At 41.4% G+C, this 15,871-nt stretch overlaps 1 protein-coding gene across 3 annotated transcripts in view; it reads left to right on the top strand.

The window, feature by feature from the left end:
* The window catches only part of JAM2 (junctional adhesion molecule 2), an 84,786-nt gene that overhangs the window by 1,288 nt on the left and 67,627 nt on the right, over positions 1-15,871 (top strand). The gene's annotated exons all lie outside the window — the stretch shown is intronic.

Here is a 15,871-nt window from a genome sequence, read left to right as displayed (position 1 = left end):
AGGTGCAAGTTGTCTCTGAAGGGACATGTCTGATTTATATATAGAAAATCAAACCAGAAAGTCAAGGCTTCACAATAAAACCATTATGCAGTTTTTAACTATCAATTGGTGTCATGTTGAGCACACAGAAAAATCACCAATGCCAAAAGGCAACAAAGAGCCAGGCTGGAGGAATTGTAACAAAACCACCAGGATAATTATGTATTTCACTGACAGTCTCAAATTTCAAGTCAAAGGACTGACTTTAGAATGATCAGTAATTAAAAACAGAGAAAATGGTTTTACTCTGGTATTCCTATACAGTAATCGAAATAGAAACAGTATACCCTAAATTTGAAATTGAGTCAAGAAATAACCCAGAGGCAAACACAGGCTTAGATGAATAAGCAAAATAAGCTCTTTTACAAGCTTTGAGTAAAGCTAATACATTGACCTGTCTAATCCTGACTCCTATAGGGGATTAATTTGAAAGTGTGCAGGGATCTTTTTTGTATTGTTCCTGGGATGCCAAAGGCCTGGTATGGCGAGAATGTTTTCTTTTGTTTTAAAATTTTACAATAGTTTAGACTTAAAGAAAAATTGCAAAGGTGGTATAGGGAATTCCCCTAGATACCACACCAACTTCCCCCATTATTAATATTTTACATTAGTGTTACAGAATCAGTTACACAGTTACAGAATCAGTATTGATACATTATTAGGAACCGAAGTCCACACTTTATTCAGACGTTCTTCATTCTTCCCTAATGTCCCTTTCTGTTCCAGGAGCCCATCGAGGACACCACAGCACATTTAGTAGTCCTGTGTTCTTAGGCGTCTCTTAGCTGTGGCAGTTTCTCAGACTTCCCTTGTGTTTTTGTTACCTTAACACGTTTGAGGAGTATTGGTGAAATATTCTGTAGAATGTCCCTCAACTGGTATTTCTCTGATACTTTTCTTATGACTAGACTGGGTTTATGGGTTGTGGGAGGAAGATACCTGAGGTAAAGAATGATTTGCATCACATCATATCAAGCGTACATCCTGTGAACACGACTTATCACTGTTGGAGTTAACCTTTATCACCTGGCTGAAGTAATACATGATATAGGTTAACTTCCCCTCCCCCCACTTCTTTACTGTACTTTTTGGAAGGAAGTCACTATCTACAACCCACACCTAAGGAAGAAGAGTTATATTCTCCCTCCTTGAGAGTGGAGTGGCTCCATAGATTATTTGAAACTCTGCTTGAGAGATGTGCCTCTCCCCTTCCTCCATCCATTCATCCGTTCATTTTTACATCGGTGTAGGCTGATCGGTATTTATTTTGCACTTTGGATTACAGTTCAGTAGTTTTTTTATTTATTTATTTATTTATTTTAATTGGAGGCTAATTACTTTACAATAGTGTATTGGTTTTGCCATACATTGACATGAATCCACCAGGGGCGTACATGTGTTCCCCATCTTGAACCCGCCTCCCTCCTCCCTCCCCATCCTATCCCTCTGGGTCATCCCAGTGCACCAGCCCTGAGCGCCCTGTATCATGCATCAAACCTGGTATAGTCCAGTAGTATTTTATTGATTTATTTTTTTACAGTCTAAATTGTCCAACTTTGGCCATTGGGAGTTCTTTAATTTGGTTCCTATATCCCTTTGACATCCCCTCAGCATTGTGTATGTATGTGTTTTTATTTGTTTTTAGCACTTTCTTACTTTCTAGTACCACAGAATGCTCCAGGCTGATCCTGTATATTTTCTGCTTCAGTTCCACAATTAGCCATTGCTCCAGGGACCCCTGGTTCCTGGATTGGAGAATGGCATTAGAAACCGAGGTCTGGCACTATGTACATTCATTGCTTTTAGGGTGTTGTTGAGAAAAATAAGAATGGTCTTTGAGACTAAGTTTCACTCCACTATCCTATTTGTGATTTATTGACTCAGGTTTCACATCCAGATTCAAAAACTATTGTTGTTCAGTCGCTTCGTTTTTGTTCTTTGAGACTAAGTTTCACTCCACTTTCTATTTGTGATTTATCCACTCAGGTTTCATGTCCAGATTCAAAAACTATTGTTGTTTTCAGTCGATTAGTTTTGTCCAACTCTTTTCGATCCCATGGACTGTAGCCTGCCAGGCTCCTCTGTCCATGGGATTTCCCAGGCAAGGATACTGGAGCTGGTTGCCATTTCCTTCTCCAGGGGATCTTCTTAACCCAGGGATCGAACCCATGGCTCCTGAATTGGCAGGCGGTTTCTTTACCCCAGAGCCACCAGGGAAGGCCCCCAAAACTGTACTGAAGGCTAAAACTGTACTGAAGGAACAGTATCACACTGTTCCTAGGACTTCCTTGTATAGTCTCTCTTTATAAGTTCTCAACAAATGTGTGAGATAGAACATATCTTCAACTTATAGAAAGGGTCCCTAAGGCTCAGAAAAGCTAAGTTACTTGTCTAAGCTCACTTACTTAGGCTGGAAAGAGATGGAACTGAGATTTGAATATCAGAGAATTTGTTCCATAGATAACTGGCCTTCACTCCTTTCATTTTTTCAAGTACTTGACCCTTTTTTGCCACCTTCATTCAAGAAAAGATAGTGGATTCCTTATGCTGTCCTTACATATTCAGCTTCTTAATACTCATCCTAATATATGACTGTGCCACTCTTTTGTCTCAGTCCTATTCTGTATAATATCATGCTCATCCCCGTGCTTTTCTTTTACATCTCTCTGTCAGTATTCTTTGTTTCTTTTTTGGTAGTCAGGAGAATTGATTTTTGTTGTCATTGCTGTTTTTTAAATTTTAATTTCCGTGTACCAGTTGATAAATGGACATTTATTTGTGCATTTACTTGAATTATATTTTTCTTTCCCACTAAAATGGAAGCTCCACGAGGGAAGAAATTTCTTGATGTTTGCTCACCACTGTATGTCCAGTGCTGAGTGAAGTGCTTGGTTAATGGTATGTGTAAATATGCATCGATTAAATGGGAAGGCATGTGGAGTGAGTGGAAGACATATATGGATAGTATTAATGATTGCATTATAAATCATTAAGCTCTAACTTATTCCAAGGAGGTGCGATGTCAGAGTTCTCTGAGGTGATGTTTAAGACAAGGAGTTCTTGACTCTACTCAGCTAGTAGCAGCTGGTCCTCAGATCTAGACTGGAACCCAAGCCAGACAACTTGGTCTGAGTCTCTAATCTCTTACCAACTGATAAGGACAGTGGCGGGAGAGAGGTTTGGATCTTCTTCAAAATTATAAGGTTCTGTTTTTATGATGGAACTGACCCAAAACAACACTCCAGGAAACCAGTGCCAGGAAAATTCTGCCCTCTGTCAACACTGTTAAGAACGAAACATCATAATCAGTTTGCCAAGGAGAACTTGTTCCATCTTGGCATAGTCAAGGTAAACGCAAAGGTCATCTTGGGCTTGCTGGTAGACCTGATAACCATTTCAGTACTGTAACAGACATGACATTAGAAAGGAAAAAGTCAAAAGCAAAAATGTCAGCGTGAGAGAACACTGAGTTCCGTATGGCCGAGGACACTCACTCCTCCCCAGGGCTTCCCTCATAGCTCAGTTGGTGAAGAATCCGCCTGCAATGCAGGAGACTCCAGTTCGATTCCTGGGTCGGGAAAATCCCCTGGAGAAGGGGAAGGCTAACCACTCCAGTATTCTTGTGCTTCCCTTGTGGCTCAGCTGGTAAAGAATCCGCCTGCAATACGGGAGACCTGGGTTCGATCCCTGGGTTGGGAAGATCCCCTGGAGAAGGGGAAGGCTACCACTCCAGTATTCTGGCCTGGAGAGGTCCATGGGGTCGCAAAGAGTCGCACACAACTGAGTGACCTTCACTTTCACTTTCAGGAGCAGCTCAAGGGGAGGAGCCCATATGAATGTACATACATTTGCTCTGCCCATGGTTTCTATCACACCAGCTTCCTCCAGGGGGTCTCTGGTGGAGAAGATGTATTAGACCACAGAGGCAAGAGCCGCTGTGTTTGTTAAAGTCACATCAGCACAAATCTTTAAAAGCCATTGTTTAAAATAACATTTCTTTACATCTCATAGCAATGTAGTGGCAGCACGGCTGAGCCAATACTCCAGGCTACCTGTATTACCAGACTGATGTTTTGAAGAAGATGAGGGGGGAGGGTGGGAAAGAGGAATCAGAATTGGGGTCAAGTGCTTTCTCTGGCAAAAAGAGAAAACTTAAAACTGGGCACTACTTTCTTGGAAGTTGTAACTGAGGTCAGAACTCAGAAAAACAGCCCAACTATGTTAGTTTCTTATTGCCACAGTATCATACATTTAATACAACATAAACTGAAAAGGCAAAAAGATAGGATACTGAATGAGGAATTCCCCAGGTCGGTAGGTGCCCAGTATGCTGCTGGAGATCAGTGGATTAATAACTCCAGAAAGAATGAAAGGATGGAGCCAAAGCAAAAACAATACCCAGCTGTGGATGGGACTGGTGATAGAAGCAAGATTTGATGCTGTAAAGAGCAATATTGCATAGGAACCTGGAATGTTAGGTCTGTGAATCAAGGCAAATTGGAAGTGGTCAAACAGGAGATGGCAAGAGTGAACGTCGACATTCTAGAAATCAGTGAACTAAAATGGAATGGGTGAATTTAACTCAGATGACCATTATATCTACTACTGTGGGCAGCAATCCCTTAGAAGAAATGGAATAGCCATCATGGTCAACAAAAGAGTCCGAAATACAATACTTGGATGCAATCTCAAAAACAACAGAATGATTTCTGTTCGTTTCCAAGGCAAACCATTCAATATCACAGTAATCCAAGCCTGTGCCCCAACCTGCAATGCTGAAGAAGCTGAAGGTTCTGTGAAGACTTACAAGACCTTTTAGAACTAACACCCAAAAAAGATGTCCTTTTCATTATAGGGGACTGGAATGCAAAAGTAGGAAGTCAAGAAACACCTGGAGTAACAGGCAAATTTGGCCTTGGAGTACAGAATGAAGCAGAGCAAAGGCTAATAGAGTTTTGCCAAGAGAACGCACTGGTCATAGCAAACACCCTCTTCCAACAACACAAGAGAAGACTCTACACATGGACATCACCAGATGGTCAACACCTAAATCAGATTGATTATATTCTTTGCAGCCAAAGATGGAGAAACTCTATATAGTCAGCAAAAACAAGACAGGGAGCTCACTGTGGCTCAGATCATGAACTCCTTATTGCCAAATTCAAACTTAAATTGAAGAAAGTAGGGAAAACCACTAGACCATTCAGATATGACCTCAATCAAATCCCTTATGATTATACAGTGGAAGTGAGAAATAGATTTAAGGGATTAGATCTGATAGATAGAGTGCCTGATGAACTCTGGACGGAGGTACGTGACATTGTACAGGAGACAGGGACCAAGACCATCCCCATGGAAAAGAAATGCAAAAAAGCAAAATGGCTGTCTGAGGAGGCCTTACAAATAGCTGTGAAAAGAAGAGAAGCAAAAAGCAAAGGAGAAAAGGAAAGATATAAGCATGTGAATGCAGAGTTTCAAAGAATAGCAAGGAGAGATAAGAAAGCCTTCCTCAGCGATCAATGCAAAGAAATAGAGGGAAACAACAGAATGGGAAAGACTAGCAATCTCTTCATGAAAATTAGAGATACCAAGGGAACATTTCATGCAAAGATGGACTCAATAAAGGACAGAAATTGTATGTACCTAACAGAAGCAGAAGATATTAAAAAGAGTGGAAGATGAAGAACTGTACAAAAAAAATCATGACCCAGATAATCATGATGGTGTGATCACTCACCTAGAGCTAGACATCCTGGAATGTGAAGTCAAGTGTGCCTTAGAAAGCATCACTACGAACAAAGCTAGTGGAGGTGATGGAATTCCAGTTGAGCTATTTCAAACCCTGAAAGATTACGCTGTGAAAATGCTGCACTCAATATGCCAGCAAATTTGGAAAACTCAGCAGTGGTCACAGGACTGGAAAAGGTCCGTTTTCATTCCAATCCCAAAGAAAGGCAATGCCAAAGAATGCTCAAACTACTACACAATTTCACTCATCTCACACACTAGTAAAGTCATGCTCAAAATTCTCCAAGCCAGGCTTCAGCAATACGTGAACCTTGAACTTCCAGATGTTCAAGCTGGTTGTAGAAAAGGCAGAGGAACCAGAGATCAAATTGCTAACATCTGCTGGATCATGGAAAAAGCAAGAGAGTTCCAGAAAAACATCTATTTCTGCTTCATTGACTATACCAAAGCCTTTGACTGTGTGGATCACGATAAACTCTGGAAAATTCTGAAAGAGATGGGAATACCAGACCACCTGACCTGCCTCTTGAGAAACCTGTATGCAGGTCAGAAAGCAACAGTTAGAACTGGACATGGAACAACAGACTGGTTCTAAATAGGAAAAGGAGTACATCAAGGCTGTATATGTACTTATATGTAGAGTACATCATGAGGAACTCTGGGCTGGAAGAAGCAGAAGCTGGAATGAAGATTGTTGGGAGAAATATCAATAACCTCAGATATGCAGATGACACCACCCTTATGGCAGAAAGTGAAAGAGGAGAGTGAAAAGGTTGGCTTGAAGCTCAACATGCAGAAAACTAAGATCATGGCATCTGGTCCCATCACTTCATGGGAAATAGATGGGGAAACAGTGGAAACAGTGTCAGACTTTATTTTTCTGGTCTCCAGAATCACTGCAGATGGTGATTGCAGCCATGGAATTAAAAGATGCTTATTCCTTGGAAGGAAAGTTACGACCAACCTAGATAGCATATTAAAAAGCAGAGACATTACTTTGCCAACAAAGGTCTGTCTGGTCAAGGCTATGGTTTTTCCAGTGGTCATGTATGGGTGTGAGAGTTGGACTGTGAAGAAAGCTGATCACCAAAGAATTGATGCTTTTGAACTATGGTGTTGGAGAAGATGCTTGAGAGTCCCTTCGACTGCAAGGAGATCCGACCAGTCCATCCTAAACGAGATCAGTCCTGGGTGTTCATTGGAAGAACTGATGCTGAAGCTGAAACTCCAATACTTTGGCTACCTCATGCAAAGAGTTGACTCACTGGAAAAGACTCTGATGCTGGGAGGGATTGGGCGCAGGAGGAGAAGGGGATGACAGAGATTGAGATGGCTGGATGGCATCACCGACTCGATGGACATGAGTTTGAGTCAACTCCAGGAGTTGGTGATGGACAGGGAGGCCTGGCATGCTGCGATTCATGGGGTCGCAAAGAGTCAGACGCGACCGAGCGACTGAACTGAACTGAAACTTTTTGTCTTAAAGTTCTAGAGGTCAGAAGTATGAAATAAGTCTCCCCGGGCTAAAATCAAGGTATGGCAGAGGCAGTGTTCCTTCCAGGTTTTCTAGAGAGAACCTGTTTCTGTGTCTTTTCTAGCTGCTAGAGGCAAGCCGTGGCCCCATTCCTCCAGATGCAAAGCCCGCAATGCCACGCTGCCATGTCTCTGGTTCTCTGTCTTCTGCCTCTGTCTTCCGTTTATGTGTGCGCATGCTCAGTCGCTCAGTTTGTGGCCTCCCGGACTGTAGCCCACCAGGCTCCTCTGTCCATGGACTTTTCCAGGCAAGAATGCTGAAACAGGTTGCCATTTCCTCCTCCATGGAATCTTCCCAACCCAGGGATCAAACCCGAGTCTCTTGCATCTCCTGCATTGGTAGGCAGTTTCTTTACCACTGTGCCACCTGGGAAGCCCCTTCCACTTAAAAGGACCCTTAAAATTACATCAGGCCCACCTGGGAAATCCAGAATAATCTACTCATGTCAAGGTCAGCTAGTTAGTGACTTTAATTCCATCTACAACCTTGTTTCCTATTTACCATGTAAGGTAACATATTTATAGGTTCCTGGAGTTAGGCCGTGGATGCCTTTTGGGGGGCCATTATTCTCTCTACCACACCAACCAAAATCAGGATGTGTGAAATCAGTGCTGTGGCCAAGAACATTCTAGAACCTATGGAGCAACCATAATTCTTCCTCGTCAATTATATTGCTGTTTATATATTTGCATTTTGGGGATTGTATTCCAGATGGCATAGTGTACTGATAAAGAGCATGTACTCTTTGCAACTCTTTGTAACCCCATGGACTGTATAGTCCATGGAATTCTCCAGGCCAGAATACTGGAGTGGGTAGCCTTCCCCTTTACCAGGGGATCTTCCCAACCCAGGGATCAAACCCAGGTCTCCTGCATTACAGGCAGATTCTTTACCAACTGAGCTATCAGGGAAGCCCCTTTAAATTTTATTGCTGCTTATATATTTGCATTTTTGGGGTTGTATTTCAGACGGCATAGTGTACTGGTAAAGAGCATGTACTGTAATGCTGACCTCTGTTCATTTACTAGCTCTTTGACCTTGTACAAGTTATTTGACTTTTGTGGGTCAGCTGACCCATCTGTAATAGTGATAATTACAGTAACAGTACCGATAACCTCATAGAGGATGAGGGAGAAAGAAATGTGTCCACACGTGTAATGCACTTAAAAATCAGGTACTGTTATTATTGTTAAATTTGGGGGGCCATGAAGTTAAGCACTTATATTATCGCTCATAATGGATTTCTGACATTTTTGAGAGTCATAGACAAAAATGATTTAGCCCTTGATTTAGCCCCTAGACAAAAACTACACTGTTTCATAAGCATTGTACTAGTTTAAATAACTTTGAGTGAAGCAATAAGTTCCATTTACTTTCATTATTTTAAGAATTTATTTTAAGGACTTCCCTGGTGGTTCAGTGGTTAAGACTCTGCACTGTCATTGCAGGGGGCAAAGGTTTGATCCCTGGTCAGAGAATTAAGGTGCTCCAAGCTGCACATCATGGCCAAAAAATAGAATAAAACAAAATAGCTAGATAAAAACTTTAAAATGTAAAAAAACCTCCAGAATTTAGAATATTTTTTAAAGTTTTAATACAACACACACACACACACATTTATCTCTGTATCTATAAAAGGTCATACTGCAAGGGAGTAAAGAAGATGGAAGAGACCAGTAGAGCCAGCAGGATGCATAGGTGTCCTTGAGGGACAGTGAACAGAAAGAGGGTGAAAGAATAATAGAAGTTCCGTAGGCCAGAGTGTGGACGGCGGCGAGGGTGAGAGGGGGCAGGTGGAGGTGGACGGACATATTTGGGATTTTGCATTTATAGCAAGATGAGCCAGTGAAGGCTTTTAAACTCTGACTGTCGGTCAGATTTGCATTTCAGAAAGAGAGCACAGTGGGCGGGGGATGGAGAATGGGCAGAATGGGGCAGGTGGGGAGTTGAAGCGGGGAGACCAGTTGGATGCAGTCGGAGTGGTCCAGACAATTACTTGCTAAGTATGTCTTTTTTAAAAAGTATTTATTTATATAGCTGGTTGTGCTGAGTCTTTGTTGCTGCTTGGACTTTTCTATAGTTGCGGTGCGTAAAACTTCTCGTTGCCATGACAATGAGAGTTTTCTTGTCGTGGAGCACAGGCTCTAGAGTGAGTGGGCTTCCCCGGGCTGTAGAGCACAGGGTCAGTACTTGTGGCTCAGGGGCTTTGTTGCCCTGCAGCATACGGCATCATCTCTGATGAGGGCTCGAACCCATGTCTCCTGCCTTAGCAGATGAATTCTTCATCACTGAGCCATCAGCGAAGGCCCTAAGTGTGTCTTTTACATCGTTTACTGAAATATATACATACACAATCATATACTATTAACTATGTACAGGTACCCAGAGAAAATGGTTTGACTATTTGAAATGTAGTTTATTCAACTGAATCCGGGATTTGCGGAAAACTGCTCTTTGGTTTTTAAGGGATTTAAAAATATCATGTATACTGCAGGTGTTTCCAACTTTCTGTTTAGCTCCTATCGTATAAACATAAAACTCCTTGGGTTGCTAGTAATATCTCTTCTTTCAATATTGTTTTCTTTTCCACTGCCTGAGTTTGTCTCCCACTAGTATTTTTTAAAGTGTTTTTAGAGTTTCCCCAAGTTACCAACCTTAGAAGGGTGATTTGATTAGATGTGAGGGAAGAAGAGTGGCCCTCTGTGTTACCAGGAGTGTGAGTGTGTGCGTGAGAGAGAGAGGGAGACGGAGAGAGGGCGTGTGTGTTCAAAGGAATGACTGCCGACAGAACCACAGAACCCTCCTCAGAATCTTCACACCGGTAAGTAGATTAGAAATGTTCTGCAGTTTGAATTTTCCTGTGTTTTACGAGCAGAGAAGCAAACACTGTCCTGAACCTCTGAAGCAGGCCAAGAGCTACTCCCTGAAACAGAACCCTCCCCCATTGCTGGTGGGAATGTAATTTGGTGGTCACTGTGGAGAACAATACGGAGGTTCCTTAAAAAAAACAGAACTACCAGCAATCCCACTATTGGGCATAGATCAGGAAGAGACAAACTCTAATTTGAAAAGAAACATGTGCCCCATTTGTTCGCTGCAGCACTGTTTGCAAGAGCCAGGACATGGAAGCCACCAAAACGTCCGTTGACAGACAAACGGACAAAGATGATGTGGTACATACACACAATGAAATATTATTGAGCCGTAAAAAGAATGAAATAATGACATTTGTAGCGAAATGAATGGACCTAGAGATTATTATACTAAGTGAAGTCAGACAGAGAAAGATAAATATCATATAATATCAGTTGTATGTAGAATCCTAAATTTACAAAACAGAAATAGACTCACAGACATAGAAAACAAACTTATGGTTACTAAAAGGGAAGGATGGGGAGGGATAAATTAGGAGTTCGGAATTAATAGATACACACTGCTATATATAAAATAAACAAGGACCCACCATATGACACAGGGAACTATATTCAGTATCTTGTAATAACCTATAATGGAAAAGAATCTGAAAAAGAATAGATGCAGATATGTTCACTTTGTTGTATACTTGAAACTAACACAACATTATAAGTCAACCGTATGTCAATTAAAAAATAATGATTTAAAGAACATTTTTAGGAAACAGTGTTGAACAGCTCCTGTAGAACTCTATAATGTTCTAAGGGATAGAATTTGAAGAGTCCTGATTTAAAGCATACTTTAACTCCTGGAAATTCCCTAAAACTGTTGAATAGAGGTAAACACTTCACTTTAAGTAAACAGGGGTCATTTATACCTGTCCAGCTGCTTTCTCTAAATCTTCAGAAGTTCTCCTTCTGCTTTTGTTAACGTTATTAATAGACCAATGGGAAAGAAACTTCATGGATAAAAATGTCAGATATTTCCTTCAAGAAACTGGAAGTGGGGAAACATGCAAGAGTGGACTATACGTGAGTAAATAAAGTGCTCTTGAATGATTAAATGATTAAAAAATAGCTACTCTCTTAGCTGTCCACTGTCTGGACTCAAAAAGTCCTGAGCAACAATCCCCGTGAGCGTAATAGACATGAGTTTTAGTCCTTAGCTGAACAGTCCTCTTTCTCTGTCTCTCATATGTGTTTGGCGTCAGGATTTTGTTTCGTTGGAAAATCTGTTTTGTTTTAGTTTTTAAAATATCTTACAGGGACAGCTTGGGACAAATTTGTCTTTGTATTTATACAGAGTGAAGAAGCCTAGCTGGTCTCTCTCCTTTATGCAAAGTGTTTCCAGTTTGCCGGCTTACATCTTGTCAAAATAGTCTTTGGCTGTCTTCAGTTTTAGCTTTCCTCACACTGTACAAACTTGCTCTTTGCTTTATGGTATACATAACCAAAGCCAAAGTAGATCACTGTTAAATGCACCTACTTACATGTTTGACAAAATTTATGTATGTGCTGAAATCAAGCATAACAGAAAAGTTGACAAATGACAAATAAGTGTATTTTCCAGTCCTTCTGACTTCTATTCCATTCCCACTTTCTTTATTTGATATTTTAATTGAGGTGTAGTTGATGAACAATATTATATACATTTCAGGTGTACAACAGTCACAATTTTTAAAAGTTATACATCCATTTACAGTTATTATACCTTCCTGGCTGTATTCCCTGTGCTGTGCCATATACCCTTGTGGCTTGTCTGTTTTATACTCAACAGTTTGTGCCTCTTAAGCTCCTACTCCGTCTTGTCCCTTTCCGTCACTCCCTCCTCTAGTAACCACCTCTCTCCTCTGCTGTTTGTTCTCTGTAGCTGTCTCTTGTTTCTTATCCTCACGAGTTTGCTTTATTTTTTTAGACAGCGTATATGTGATATCCTACAGTAATTGTCTTTCTCTGTTTATTTCACTGATCATTATGCCCTCCTAGCCCACCCCTGTAGTTGCAAATGATGACATTTCATTCTCCTTTTATGGCTGAGTAATATTCCATCGTGTGCATACACGTTCCACATCTTTATCCATTCATCTGCTAATGGACACCTAGGTTGCTTCTGTATCTTGGCTGTTGTAAATAGTGCTGCTGTGAACACTGGTGTGCATGTATCTTTTCAAATTAGTGTTTTTGTTTCTTCAGATACATACCCTGAAGTGGAATTGTTGGGTTACAGGATAGCTCTGTATTTAGTTTGTTAAGGAACCTCCATGCTGTTTTTCACAGCGACTGTACCAATGTCCATTCTTAACAATAGTGTACAAGAGTTCCCTTTTCTCTACTTCCTCATCAACTATGTAGCCCACTCGAAAGTTTGTTGCATGTGATTCCAGTAAAACTATGAGGGGAAATGTAGTTCCAGCATATATGAGCATACTTCTAGCATTTCTTTAAAAATAAAAGTCAAATTTTACTATGCTTAATATTCTGCACATCCCAACAAATCATATCATATTATGTATAGTATTCTGTGCTTTCCTACAAAATTCTATTTTTACTCTGAAAGAGATGGGAATACCAGACCACCTGATCTGCCTCTTGAGAAACCTATATGCAGGTCAGGAAGCAACAGTTAGAACTGGATATGGAACAACAGACTGGTTCCAAATAGGAAAAGGAGTATGTCAAGGCTGTATATTGTCACCTTGCTTATTTAACTTATATGCAGAGTACATCATGAGAAACGCTGGGCTGGAAGAAGCACAAGCTAAAATCAAGACTGCCGGGAGAAATATCAATAACCTCAGATATGCAGATGACACCACCCTTATGGCAGAAAGTGAAGAGGAACTAAAAGCCTCTTGATGAAAGTGAAAGAGAAGAGTGAAAAAGTTGGCTTAAAGCTCAACATTCGGAAAACTAAGATCATGGCATCTGGTCCCATCACTTCATGGGAAATAGATGGGGAAACAGTGGAAACGGTGTCAGACTTTATTTTTCTGGGCTCCAAAATCACTGCAGATGGTGATTGCAGCCATGAAATTAAAAGACGCTTACTCCTTGGAAGGAAAGTTATGACCAACCTAGACAGCATATTAAAAAGCAGAGACATTACTTTGCCAACCAAGGTCCGTCTAGTCAAGGCTGTGGTTTTTCCCGTGGTCATGTATGGATGTGAGAGTTGGACTGTGAAGAAAGCTGATCGCTGAAGAATTGATGCTTTTGAACTGTGGTGTTGGAGAAGACGCTTGGAGAGTCCCTTGGACTGCAAGGAGATCCAACCAGTCCATTCTGAAGGAGATGAGTCCTGGGTGTTCATTGGAAGGACTGATGCTAAAGCTGAAACTCCAATACTTTGGCCACCTGATGTGAAGAGTTGACTCATTGGAAAAGACCCTGATGCTGGGAGGGATTGAGGGCAGGAGGAGAAGGGGATGACAGAGGATGAGATGGCTGGATGGCATCACCGACTCAATGCACAAGAGTTTGGGTGAACACCGGGAGTTGGTGATGGACAGGGAGGCCTGGCGTGCTGCGATTCATGTGGTTGCAAAGAGTCGGACACGACTGAGCGACTGAACTGAACTGACTGAAAGCCACAACCCAGGCTTCCGAGGTGGCGCTAGTGGTAAAGAACTTGCCTGCTGCAGTGCAGGAGACCTGGGTTCAATCCCTGGGTTGAGACAATCCCCTGGAGAAGGTCATGGCAACCCACTCCAGTATTCTTGTCTGGAGAGTCCCATGAATAGAGGAGCCTGGCAGGCTACAGTCCATGGGGGTCGCAAAGAGTTGGACATGACTGAAGTGACAGAGCACGAAAAACCACAACCCAAAGCTAGGTCGCCGAATGGGAATCGTGATAACGTATTGAAGAGACCTTTTAAAAACCCGATAGCTCAGTTGGTAAAGAATCTGCCTGCAATGCAGCAGACCCCAGTTTGATTCCTGGGTTGGGAGGATCTCCTGGAGAAGGGAAAGGCTACCCACTCCAGTATTCTGACCTGGAGAATTCCGTGGACTATACAGTCCATGGGGACGAAAAGAGTCAGTGAGCGATTTTCACTCAGTTTCTGGCCAGAGAAGAGAGGACTGGTTGGTGAGCATGTGGGAGGAATTGGAAGATTAGTATTGACACATATACACTATGGATACTGTACTATAAAATAGTTCATTAGTAGAACTGATGATAAATTACTGTGTACCACAGGGAACTCTCCTCAATGGTCTGTGGTGACCTGCATGGGTAGGAAGTCCAAAGGGAGGGGGGTATATGTCTTTGCGTGGCTGATTCATTTTGCTGTACAGCAGAAACTAACATAGCAGCATTGTAAAGCAACTATACTCCAATATAAATTAATTTAAAAAAAAAACAGAAAAATACTTTTTTGTAACCAAAAAAAAAAAAAACCTTATGCCAAGATGCAGTAGGGCCAATCTTCTACTTAAAATCACTAAACATAAGTAGTGAAACCAAGTGATTTAACACAACAGAGGGAAATAAACTCCCAAACAAGTGATCAAAACTAGAAAGAGAGGAATTCCAAGGAGATCCAATGAAAAAATCCAAAGATAGTAAGGGCTGACACCCAGACAGGGTGGAGACACCAGCTTCAGCTAAGTTTTATAGACAAGTGTGAGCTGCTGCTATTTTTAAAAGAGACCAAAGAAGTAATGACCACAAATAAAATTGGAACACATTGAACTACTGGAAAAGTGCTAAATTTGAAAAGAGAGATTTGTGTTTATGTTTTAAAAAAAATGCTCTGGAGGCACTTTAAAATAGGAATGGATTTTAATCAGAAGTAGAATGGACACCATGAAATAAATGGTGACTCAAGTATAAATAAACACTGACCTGTTTAATCCAATAATGTAATTACTGGTCACTGGTAAAGACCCTGATGCTGGGAAAGATTGAAGGTGGGAGGAGAAGGGGACAACAGAGGATAAGATGGATGGATGGCATCACTGACTTGATGGAGAAGAGTTTGAGTGAACTCCAGGAGTTGGTGATGGACAGGGAGGACTGGCGTGCTGCAGTCCATGGGTTCGCAAAGAGTCGGACATGACTGAGTGACTGAACTGAACTGAACTGAGTTATTCTATTATTTAATCCAATAATTAAGCACAGTGTGCTATTCCATAAAAATATGATAGAAGTTTTATGTAAACTGATTGCAGTTATGGGATCTCTGTACTTTGATGAAAGTGAAAGAGGAGAGTGAAAAAGTTGGCTTAAAGCTCAACATTCAGAAAACTAAGATCATGGCATCTGGTCTCATCACTTCATGGGAAATAGATGGAGAAACAGTGGAAACAGTGTCAGACTTTATTTTTTGGGCTCCAAAATCACTGCGGATGCTGATTGCAGCCATGAAATTAAAAGACGCCTTCTCCTTGGAAGGAAAGTTATGACCAACCTAGATAGTATATTAAAAAGCAGAGACATTACTTTGCCAATAAAGGTCCATCTAGTCAAGGCTATGGTTTTTCCCATGGTCATGTATGGATGTGAGAGTTGGACTGTGAAGAAAGCTGATCGCCGAAGAATTGATGCTTTTGAACTGTGGTGCTGGAGAAGACTCTTGAGAGTCCCTTGGACTGCAAGGAGATCCAACCAGTCCATTCTAAGGGAGATCAATCCTGG

This window comes from Moschus berezovskii, chromosome 1 (genome assembly GCF_049115385.1).
Source record: "Moschus berezovskii isolate FMDL1 chromosome 1, NW_MosBer_1.0, whole genome shotgun sequence".
Classification (NCBI taxonomy): Eukaryota; Metazoa; Chordata; class Mammalia; order Artiodactyla; family Moschidae; genus Moschus; species Moschus berezovskii.
This window is presented reverse-complemented; position numbering and strand designations above follow the sequence as displayed.